General features: G+C 36.8%; 1 long non-coding RNA gene across 1 annotated transcript; it reads left to right on the top strand.

The window, feature by feature from the left end:
- Window positions 1-6,704: 6,704 nt before the first annotated feature.
- LOC146735723 (uncharacterized) lies at window positions 6,705-7,933 on the top strand. The gene is made up of 2 exons (XR_014931255.1): window positions 6,705-7,005; window positions 7,503-7,933. It is a non-coding gene; the product is annotated as an uncharacterized LOC146735723 (long non-coding RNA).
- Window positions 7,934-12,728: the final 4,795 nt, after the last annotated feature.

Raw genomic sequence — 12,728 nt, 5'->3', positions numbered from 1 at the left:
GATCATTTGTAATTTCGTGTATTTCTTTTTTGGTAGAAGCAAAAACTCACTTGATTTTGAAAGAAGATATCATAAGCTTTAATAAAAATTAGGGTGTCATTTTTTGTTCACTTCCGAAGGGTCTGAAATCCAAGATGGCGTCCAAAATGGCCGCCGTTTAGCAATAATTGAATATATTGACTCATACACATGTTAAAACTACAAACAAAGTGTCTAGATATATGTTTTTGGACACGAGGAAAGCAAGGCTATATTCAAATTTAGGCTAAAATTATGATTTACATGCATATGGTCAAGATGGCTTCCATTCTGAATTCTATTGAATTGAACACCGTAATCTATACAATGATATTGGAAATAAATATACAAACAAAATAGCTGTTTGATTAAACTAATGTATTGCATGATAAAGTCAAAAAACAAATCTACAAAATTATTTTAAAACAACGTTAGTTATTGTTCAGTTATTGTATTAATCAAAAAATGTCACAAAGTCACATATACACCAGTATAAGTGTAGATTTAGAAATATACATCAATCGTCTTCACACTCATTTATCCCTGGTTGACTTGTTTTGTTGTTGCAAGTGAATGCCCAACATCCACATACTTCTGTACAGGGGATATTGTTTTTGCGACAACTACACCTCCCTTCACATCCACGTTTGCATCCGCACTTTATTAGGTACAGTACTGCCTCAGGAGCTGGTGGATTCATACATCGAACAGGAGAGAAGTGTCTTGAACCTGCGTCATGTGTCCAACCAAATACAGTAGGTGCTGGGAGGCTTGGGTGATTTTCATTAGCTTTCTTCCAAATCATGGCTATGTAATGTGTGCGACGAATATGCAATTCCAGTGAACCTGAAGTTGGTGGAAGGTTTTCTCCTTCGGCTGCACGATTTGAGTAGAGGAACCAGCGAAGCTCATTTACTTTTGTGTGGAATTTTGATCGATACAGCACACAAACAAAGCGTTCTAGTTGGGAGCATGCATCAGGGGAAAGATTATTGTCATTTCCTAGCATTGATAATGATTCCAAGATTTGATCTTCACAAGACATGAATGCCTTGAAGCACCAGTCTTTGGTTCTGCCAGCAAATCTACCAGACATGTCAGAGCCTGTCAGAGCGTGAAAACCCAACAGTGCAGAAATCACGCTTTTGTCCCAACTTGTTGTATATGTCACGCACAGAAATGTTCCTCTTCATCCTGCCCTTTCCAGTGAGGAATAATGTAGAAACTGGCAAGTTTGGAAACATGTAGACAAGTAGCAATAAGACGTCCGTGTCCGGAGAACTTACCACAAGCTATGCCTCATGGGAAACACTTACAGCATTACAATATCAGCAATGTGTCTGCCTCTTCTTGGCTGTGACTAAGAAGCGAATCTTGAATATAAACATTGCCTCTGGTTTGTGTTCCTGAGGTCACCATAAATGTTTTTAGTCTGTTGTTTGGGCTGCGACTGTGGCATACAACCTTGTCAGCCAAATACTCTGTGAGCTCTGCTTTGGTTCGGATATCCGACAGAAAGTCCTTCAGGGAAATGTTCTTGATTAAAGTGGTGTCCTTCACATGGTAATATGTTGACTTTCCCTTGGTCCTCTTTGTCTTCATTTGTTCCTTGAGTGATGTGTTCATGTATCTGTCGAACACCAATCTAACCTCGTCATAGTTTTCAGCTATGTTACAGATTATCGCAAGAAAGGAGTCTGCAAATTCTTGACATGTCTTCATTTGGTCAGTCTTGGAAACTGAGTTTACTACAGCCATTCCGTCGATTATGACTACTCGGTATGCTGACGTCACCACATCTGTATGTTCTACTGTTGTAGCTGATACTGTTTGTGGTAGATGTGTTGCTTGATTGCCTGATGACTCACTTTCTGTTGCCTCGTTGCTGTCAGTTTCAGCCTGTTGTGCATTACTAATGAGTTTCTCAAGATGATGCAGTATTGAAACCTTATCATAGGCTAGCAGAAGAGACCCATCTGCAGCAAATAATGATCGTGGTATCACACCAAACTCATAAGTTCCAATGCACTCCTTCAGGTCAAGTTCTGGTCGACTTCTGGAGATAATGATGAAGCGTTGCAAGAGTCCTCGCTCTTCCTTGATCTTGACTATCTTATCTCCTACTCTGATTTCTGTTGATGCATTAGCGCTTTTGTATGTTCCAAGTTTTCTTTTGGTCATTTTGTCCCACACAGAAAGTTTACCTTCTGTCAGGCGTTCTGTGACAAAACCTTCAAACATCTGTTGACCAATGTGGTCACGGCAAATGATGTCATTGGAAGCAGTTTCATTCATAACTTCCTTAGTGAGCAGGTTGTAAATTTCATGCTCATTAGTTGATTCAAATGGATTTCCATGTTGATGAAATACAGTACTGAGTTTGATGGCGTTTTGTGTTACACGAGAGAGTTTTCCGCCTGTGAGTTCATGATGCTGCGTTCCTTTCTCATTGTTGTTGTCATCCCACCAACAACTTTGAGTTCACGATTCTCTTGTTCGATCCATGGTCTGAACCTATGGATGTGAATCCAGCAATGCCTTTGGTGACACTGAAGTTGCCTTTCACAAACTCTGCCCATATTTCGGGATGATCTTTTTCTGTTTCTTGCATTGTAAATATGTACAGTGGCAGCAGACGTGCATAAATTAAATGATCATGGGCAAAGAAGTACTTTATGAGTGCTTCAATATGTAGCAATATGTCTCGTTGCCTGGTTGCTCGAACAAATTGGAGAATGGTCTCAAACTGCTTCTAGTAGTTGCTTATGAAACGCTGAATCTTGTTTGCACTGCCTTCAAATTGTTTTATTTTTTTGAAGATTTCCCTAGATTCAAACATTTCAATTGTTTTTGTAACAGTATCGCTAAGGTTATGTCTGCTTCCTGGTCCCAGATTGAGGTCTTCCTGATATGCTTCTCCTAAATATGTGGAGTTTTCTTTCAAGAAGACTTCTTCCTCCGGCTGAAGTTGGAGGAAATTTCGGAAGTATAAGCTGTACAAAGCGAGCAAGGTAACTGTATGAGCTTCCAATGCCCGATACATGTGTTTTCCATTGAGGATCTGTGTTACTGTTGTTGGTGAGTATAGTGCAGCTTCGACCCATGCTTGGTCAATACCACTCCCTTCCACATATTTACCCAGGGCAGATAGTGCCCAGAAGATGATGTGCAGCTCACCAGGCCGAAACAGTAACTGCTTCTTGATGTCCGCATGCTCCATCCACAACTTCATGGCCATGTCGTACAGCTGAAGATCAAGAGTCACGACTGTGATTGATTCTGGTCCCATGACACGAGTGGCGATAGAACGTGCTCTCATCAGCCCTGTATAGAGGGTGCTATACTCAGTTGGAGGTAAGCGTATCAGTGGCGGTATGAGAGCAATGTTTGTCTTTGGACCAGAATGAGACAACAAAGAGTTGAAAGCCCCTCATGTTCCTGGACAAGAGGTAGGTTTGACCTCTACTTCACTTTCTTTGAAGTCCAAGCATCCAATAATCCAAGCAAGGTCCTTCTCCTTGTTCATATATGTGCGAGATGTACCAGAACTCAATGTGCAAGCACACTTTTTGCTTGATGGTATGGGTTTGTCACATGGTAAGATTTCACAGGGAACTACATCCTGAAGCGTTTGAGAGCGTGATGAACGGTCAATATCAATTGCTGTTGTTGAGCATTTACCAGATGCAGTCTGATACACTGCAGTGGCAGTGCCATAGAGTGTATTCATGCCAGAAGGCGTGGATTCAAGAAAATCTATGTTGTCCAGGGCAAACCAAACAAACATTCTATGGATCAACCAAGGTGGACGGTAAACTCCCCCCATGGATTTCATTCGCCCAAGAACACCATTTGTGATGGCAGTCTCTATTTCCATAACTTTTTTGTATGGGATAGTTAGATCTAGTAGGTGCAGTTTCTCTACAAGAGACTTTGATCTGGTGCTTTTGTGTATATCTAGAGCTAATCCAACATTGAGGGGAGTTTCAGTTCGTTGTTTGAAAGTGCTGTGTTCGTGTTGTGTTTCATAAGTAACCTGCCGCTCAGTTTTGTATGCACTCACGAAATGCTGTGCCAGCACAGATACACTTTGGTTCATAGACTCTGCTCTGATGGTAGTTTTAACTTCATGCAAGCCTTGGATAGCATGTTTGCAGAATAGTTGGAGCAAAGCAGGTGGTTCATAATTATCTAATGTTCCTTGAAATTTCCACGGAGTTGCAGTTGCAATGTCTCTTCTTAGAATTTTAGCTGCTTTCATAAGGACCTTCACATCTTCCCTTAGGTTATTCGGGTCATTGTCAAGAGCACCGGCTAACAGGGTTTCCTTGGACTTTGTAGAAAGTACTTGTTCTGGTTTGGTATTGTCTGGAGGTGTGGTGAAATGCACATCAGGGATATTGTTCAAAATTAGTTGCTTTAGGTATGGTTTGTATCTTGGATGATCAGGCAAAGGAAACCTGTTTGCATCTAGCAAAAGCACATATGATTTTTCAATGTCATTCATATTCAAAACAGATTCACGAGTTGCGTTGTTAATTTCCGTTTCTACCATGTCAAGCATCTCAAGATCGGACACTAACTGTGCAAACTGAATAGGATCTTTTGATAGTTGCCTGTTAGCCTTTTCTATGTCTCGCTTTGCATGGCTTAAGCACAGCAGGTGGTACCTCATGTCTTCTGCAACTGCTGTTAAAAGATCGAATGATGCAACAACATTGCTCATTCTGACTTTCAACTGTTCATTTGCTGTCTGTTGGCCAATTGCCTTGAGCTGAGCTCCCATGTTTTCAGTTGAGACATCATGCAATTTGTCTGATTTGTCTTCTTGGCAAATAACACACATCTCCTTGTCAAAAGTCCTACTCCTGGTACATGTAGGTTGTGACTTGGAAGTACGTGTAGGTGTAGATTTTGATGGTCGTCCTCTTTTCTTTTGTTTTACGGCACTTGCATTTCCTGTTGATTGTCCTTTCTCATATCTGATTTTTGCTCGTTTAATGTATGTTTTATTTTTGAGATCTTTGTAACAAGTCTTGTGGTATGAAACACTTTTCTGTAGCAGATCATCAACAGACAAACCACTTAAGCGATCCTTTAATGCAGAGAACTCTGTTTCCCCATATGAGCATCGAACATCAGTTGTATTAATTAGTTTTTCTACTGAGGACAAAGAAGGATGAAGCACATAGTTTGTATAATCTGTTTGTCTGCTGCTCACTTGACAAATGAAGCAAAGTTTAAAATCCACAGTCTTTGACTTCTTTTTAGATGAAAATTCTGCCATGTTGGTTAATTATGGATTCTAAGCTACATTGTGTTTCCTGTGGACACTTTTTTCCTGCAAATACAATAAAAATATATTTGTATATGCATATATGAAACAACCTTATATATCTAATATGGAACAACTGCATCCAGCAACTGCATTGAAAGTAGTTTGCTACCATTTGAATTTAATGTCAGATTTCCATAATATTTCCTACAGTACTTATGAATTCATAAAGAAAAAATTACCATTGAATCCTATGGGAAAAATATTTCATCATATCTCAAGATTTGAACGGTGACATGGGATGAACAAATCATATATAATAACCTTGGGTATACGAATTATTGTCATGAAATATTAAAACAATTTCTAGATTCAAAATATGTTTTTTTTTATCAAATAATGCTTTAAAATGGTTTCCTATGGAGATATTTTTAAAATGGATTTTTTTTTATATTTTATGTAGTTTATCTCTGAAAACATTTCTTCTCTGAACTAAAAAAAGTTAATTTATTGATCACTAGTGCCATAATTAATAATATTATATCAATTTGGAAATAAAATATTGTGATAAGATGTTGACCCCTAGAAATGGTAGCAAACTACCTTAAACATTGATTTTCAGGACGCCATATTTAATTTTAGATGGTAGGTCTGGCTGAATCTTCACAAAATATAAGATTTGTAGTTATAGGGAAGTTGGCATCCATGTGGGAATCTCTACCTGCTCTTTTACAAGAAATAGATGGTGAAAAACATATTAGAATCAGATTTAGTTCGCTCGTAATGTCCAATTTACCCCCTTTTTGTAGTGTGGAAGCCATCTTGGATTCCAGGGTGTCAGAAAGAGGAAAAAAAATGACACCCTATTTTTTTCTTATGTCTATATAATATTCTAACATAATCGGGTGAGATTTTGCTTTTACCAACATTAATACACGAATGTTTAGTTCATGACAAATGAGCCTACACTAATATCTAAAAACGTTTTAGAATGTTTTATATACAAGCATGGTTATACTGACTGAAATGTATATTTGGATTAAATAGCACTACCAAAAGCATAACTATATTTTTTTATCTCTAGGTACCATAGTGAAATATGGTTTTGAAAATACACGTTGTGTTATTAAATGCAATTACCAAACTGACAAAACACTCCTTATAATAACTGGAAATCATTTCAAAACAGTAATATTGATGTGTGTCTACGAATGACAGTGTTGTTTCTGGGAAAACATCTTCTTACTCTAATTTATAACGTACTCATGAGTTTGACTTCCAGAAAAGTAAGCAAAATTATATTGTGCGTGTTCATAAGTCAGGTTTGTTGATTAGTGAAGAAGAAGTATGAATGTTTGATGGACTGGAATCAGTTCAATCTGATTAAAATCTGATGTAGTGTACGGGCTTTAATTATTTTGGCTATAAACTTATTTTAATTTTATTTTTTATTACTTTTGTTATTAATGCCCTTTTATCTCATTATTTTACTTTGATTTTGATTTTGTGATTTTTTTTAATTCCGCCCTACCTACATCTGATCCGACGCCTATGTAACGAGATTTCAACGAGACCCACTATCGACGATTTTAGTCAACGAATCACATACCTCCTTCTATAGCGCTCATGATGACGTCACCGGGTGGCAAACACACTCAAATAAAATGGCGGATTATACCGACGTTAGCGACCGTGAATAACACGGCTTTTCGGTAAGTTTATCATTGTCAAATACAACGAAAGTCATTTTTATGTTAATATTGTGACTCGAATGGTTCGACTTTAGATCGTTATTCCGCATAGTTATTCTGGTAGTGTTGATTTTGTTTCCACCGGTTCGACCAAACACCAGTGTCTTTTTCCAGTCGCCTGCCCTGGAGACGGGTGATGTTTTGTTGACGATCGGGCCAAAATCGTCTACGGTATTGAAGCTGCAAATATTCATCAAATTGTACAATGTATCAACATTTTGTACATTATATAATAACTCTTTATTAAAGTAATTGAGCTGATTTGGACTGGAATAAAATATTCTTTTATTTGGAACACATCGCAATTGATCAGGAAATATTTGTTTGATCCAATTTTCTGCGTCGATGCCGTGGGCCGGTGACCGTTATACAATTTAAAATCAGTTTGCATTGTTTACTATAGCTGTTTACAGTGTTCTAATCATTACGATTTACTTATTGTTTTGCTTCCATTCTAGATAATTATGCTCAGTGATGTAAAATTGAAGCGATGACTGAATGAACGAACCTTGGCTGGCGAAGATGTATCTGGAAGTGTACACATTTGTTGGAAGTGAAAAAAATATTCAATGTAATGACAAAAATTGTAAAATGCTGTGGAATTTCTTTTGCAAATAAAAATATACTAGCAATTTTCTATTAATGGTTTATTCAAGTGGGCAAAAAATAATGTACAGAAAGATTGCCCGTATACACTGAAAAGTAAGCAACCGACAGCCTGTATAAAAGGGGGGCTGTGATTGGCTGTTACTTACGCGAGATTTGAACGGGACTTACATAGGCGCCGGATCAGATGTAGGTAGGGCGGAATTAAAAAAAAAATCTCAAAATCAAAGTAAAATAAAAGGGCATCAATAACAAATATAATAAAAAATAAAATTAAAATAAGTTTATAGCCAAAATAATTAAAGCCCGTACACTACATCAGATTTTAATCAGATTGGAATCAGTTCAGAGTATTATGACAGTACTTTATCTGCGGAAATCAGGAATAGATGTGTCGTTTTATAAAAACGGGTTTGCAACTATGTATGTTAATGATGATAGTCGAATGAGTTGTTAAAGACGAAAAAGGGTGTAATAAAAGCAAACAAGCATTTACATTGCATTCGTATTATTGATAATTGTTCTTTCGTTCACTGCTATGTAAATTTCAAATAAAATAGTAACAGTTCATTTTGTTATAACATTTTTCAGTCATAAACTAAATAAATAATGTCAACAATGCCTTGTTGAAAGTTAGTGATATTGTATTCTTGAGTGAAATGGTGAATAGCTTTGGTATATTTTTACAGTAATTATTTGTTTTATTTACCACTGTTTGTGCTTGTTGCTAATAGTGAAACCCTTAGATAGATTTCATATTTAATGTAAAGATGACATGTAACATACTTGTCTTTATGTTCATTATCTGTGGTTTGCATCTTTCTTATGCCATTATTTCCCCGGATAAGTCTCAAAGATACTTTCCTCCACAATAGTGTATAATATCGTATACCTTAAGCAGCTGTGTTAAGGTAGCGAGAGGAGAAACATAATTTATAGTTTAATGGAGTTTAGGACTTTCCTCACCAGTTACTAAGCATGCAGTTATGGCAATGTATATGTTTTCAGAAAGCTGAGATATAGCAGAATACGATCATATATGTTTCGTCTTGATATTTGCTCAGGGGATTAAGTTACGATCGTTCCCGTTAACCTCCTAAACGGAGAGTTTTTTTGCGGGATTGGCCGTTTCTCGGTGTTCCTTTTTTCTATGTTTCTGATCTTTTCAATGTTGCTTTATAAGATAATGATCTTTGAGAATGCGTCTCGAAATTGTTATGTGCCCCATAGTTCTGGAGATAAAGCCTGTTGAACTTTTTGGACTAAATTTTACGAACGTCTTCCTGTTCCCAAGGCCGTAACTCAACGTCAACGGCTCACATAAACGTCCATGAGACATCATATTTTAGCCAATTGTGTGACGAGTAGATTGTGTAATTTGTACATCGTTAGCGTAGAGAAAAGTGTTGAAAGATGACATCTTCAACAGTTATGATAGTCAAAAATTGGTTTCCGTAAAAACTCAATAAAACGTTTTTTTCGAATTTAGCCACAGATAAACAGCTAATTAATGACAACATGTCGACCATTTCGATCATACTTTGTAAATATACAAGTATTTGATATGCGTGGAATGTGAGATCGTGAAAAATTGGTTGGTTGTTTTCTAAAACGTGACAAAACTTAGCAGTTTCTTCGAAAGTGGGTGCTAACTTGAGCAAGATGGCGTACCGCGCAATTAATTTATTCGAGTCCCTTTGTTATGTTGAACAGCGTCAACAGTACGATCGGTTCTCTAAACATAGGGCGGGCCTTCACGACAGCATATATTTACTTGCGGGATATACATGCCTTCAAGTACAGATATGTTTGCATTACTCTCAGCCTATGGAGAGTGTACCGTTATCGGATTTGTTATAATCAGTTAGCTCTAAGTCAGCACTACCGGATTCGGCCGATACACCGATACGATCTTATGAAGGATTCGATTATTTAAATAAAAATGTGGACCAAAAGATCGCCCGGGCGATGTTATGGCAGATATTACGAAGCCCATTTTGTTTGAAAAAATAACCCTGCGCTGATAAAAATGGTCTCAGAAAATGTTTCGAAAAAAAAAAATTTGCGTTGACCAAATATAATCATTCAAAGTATAAATTCAAAGTGTTTTAATACGTTGGTGATAGGTCGCATTTTACATAAACAAGAACATGCACTAAGAAGGAAAAGCAAGCCAAAGTCGAAACGGGGTGCATCATGGAGATAACATGACACAACACACGATGCGACAATTGAGTGATCAGTGACATCATTTTGAGGTGCAATTGAACTTCAAGTACTTCTTTGCGAAATTTGCTGTGCGGCGATGCTGACATCAAGTGTGTGTTGACCGAAGCTTGACCCCAATTCACGCACTGAACTGGCGCGTTACCTTGGCAACCTTTTTCTTTCGTGGTCCGCGCGTCGATCTAGTAAACTTATATCCGACGGTACTGTAATTACGCAACTTGTATGCAACTCTATACTTTGAATATATCAACATCGTTTACTTGGTGCACTTCTTTTCTAATTACGCAAATTTGTTTACAATATTGTACGAACTCTGAATATTTCAACTTCGTAATGTATAGCATTCATGATAACTACGCAAAATTCATTTTATCTTTTACTGTTGTTAGGGCACTGACCCGGGGTATTGGGTATGTGAATATTTCAATATTACTGACTTGATAATGCGTCGCATTCGTAATAATTACGCAAATATAAACATGGGCGCATTTAAATCATTAAAAAGGATAGCAGTCAGGTGTCTACGGAAAGTCAAGAAAATAGTTTAAATACTTCGGACCACCCAGCTTGACCCGTCGACAGAAACCGCTATATCCACTGTTTTTTTATCGGTGCCACCACTCTCATCTTGAAATTCTTGTTCCAATAGTCTTTTAGTAACGTCTAAAACTTTCCGAGTGTTTTCTCTGAATGTGGTTCCAGATATAATAGAGGAGGCGGTAATCGCATATAGCTACTAAATTTACGCATTGCGCGACAACCCTTTTAAAGCCACGAGCCGCGATCACCAGCTTACGATTCACATCAAAAGAATGTCCACTCTTTTTTGACGCAGGAAAAATGTCAGTCACGGAGTTACATGTTTGATTCCTCTCTGCGGGCTGACTATAATAGGTTACTTTCATTTAGATATCTTTTAACGGTGTCGGACATTTGTCGGCGGCCAGTTTTTTTTCATCTTAGAACTCCTTCCCATGATATATTAGGTTATTAAAACACCGAGAAAAGCTTTAATACGATATCGTAATGTTTATCTGTGCTTCGATCGCGTAACGGACACTTCTTATAGATTACACAGGATATAATAAAGATGGTCAACAAATCAGTATGCAAATTAAATCCTTTGTCTTCAGTCCGTCACTCAACATGATATATAAATGCAGGAAGGACATGTTCACCTACAACTAAGTTTCCGGGAATAAATTGAAATTACTCAACAAATGCATCGCGCACTGTAAATTCGGACTAAAGATAAAGAAAGTACACAATATAAGGTTGCATAATCCGGGATTTTTAGAAAAAAAGTTTTTTTTTTCTAGTTTTTCTCCTCTCGCTACCTTAAATATATTTTTCCACCTCATGAATATATAGTTTTGATGTGTTAGTAGGTGACTCGAACCGACACAAAGCATAGGCACAGATCCTCTGATCTGTCTGTACTAGTATTACAACAGTAAATACGCATTGAGAAATAACTGTAAACTGATAGTAGCTGCTGATATAGAAAGTTCTGAATGAAAAAAAATATTTCCAGAATCCGTGGTAATCTAGCCAATATTTGATGATAGCGTCGACGGCAAACTCTCATGACAATTTAATAAAAATCAGCCTGTATTTTTGAGTTATAAATGAAAAATCACTTCAAAAATTGCCGTCTTCATAGTACCCGCATCTTAATCAAGGTGTAATGGGTTCGTCCTAGTGTCAAGACAAAAAACCTGTTTAAACATTTACGAGGAACAATGATTAATTGCAACAAATAAATAAGCGAAAACTTGACCAATACTATCGAAAACATGAACTCCTTGGCGAAGGAAATATTATTACCCCAATCACAATCCCAGTTTTTATGTTCGTATTTTTCCAAATACATTATGAATGTTTCATTTCTTACATTACATTATTTAGGCTGTGTTTAAATGAATATTTTTGTGGGCAGTGTTTTTGTGTGACGATCGGCAATGAACTTGCGGAACTTGTGATTTCCGACTAAACCGTTGAAATAAATTACTGATAACAGAAATATATTACTCGTTAGTGTGAATTGCATATATTTTAATATTTGTTTGTATACCTTGACAGACTGGCAATCAGACTAACAATTTTATTTTATAAGAAAAATGACTACAAATTTCGAAGATCAAGTTCTGGCACTGCATTCACGCATTGCATAACAACAGTCCCAATACGTTTATAGCATATTCATTTATGCAATGTAAATCCATACATGCTTTATGAAACTCCCACAAAATGTATATCCACAAATGTCAAAAACCCCACAACTTCGTAGAATACCGTGTACATAGAACAATTGTTTCTGTGCTCTTTAATAAAATAAGTTGGCATGTTCAGACGATAATGTTATTGATTGTTGAAAGAAAGAAAAAGCAAAATATTGTAATTTTCAATACATACCGTATTAATCTACCTGAGGATTAAGATGGGAATGTAACATTAACATATTAATTCCCAACTAAAACCTACACAAATTTACATTATATAATTAATGTTATTCATATTAACCTTTAACATACGAAATTAAAACAGAAAGGAAACTGACAATGTGTTATGGATAAGTTTCCTTGTAATTACAAACTGTAACTTCAGACAGTGGAAGCCCTGTCAGTCAAACTGTCCATTACAGGTTGAAGAGTTTTATGCCGACGTCCCTTTGCTTGAAATGCTTCAATGTAGCTTGTTTCACCAATCAGGTACTTGTAACTACAAGGTAGAATAAAACAACAATTAATAAATCACGAATTTTCACTAAAATTAACCAGAATTATTTGTATCTGGGTATTTTAAATGTCTAATTCGTTTTTGAAATATTTGGCGATCTCGACGAGGGT

Source organism: Saccoglossus kowalevskii, chromosome 12, assembly GCF_978046115.1.
Source record: "Saccoglossus kowalevskii chromosome 12, keSacKowa6.1, whole genome shotgun sequence".
NCBI classification, from domain to species: domain Eukaryota; kingdom Metazoa; phylum Hemichordata; class Enteropneusta; family Harrimaniidae; genus Saccoglossus; species Saccoglossus kowalevskii.
This window is presented reverse-complemented; position numbering and strand designations above follow the sequence as displayed.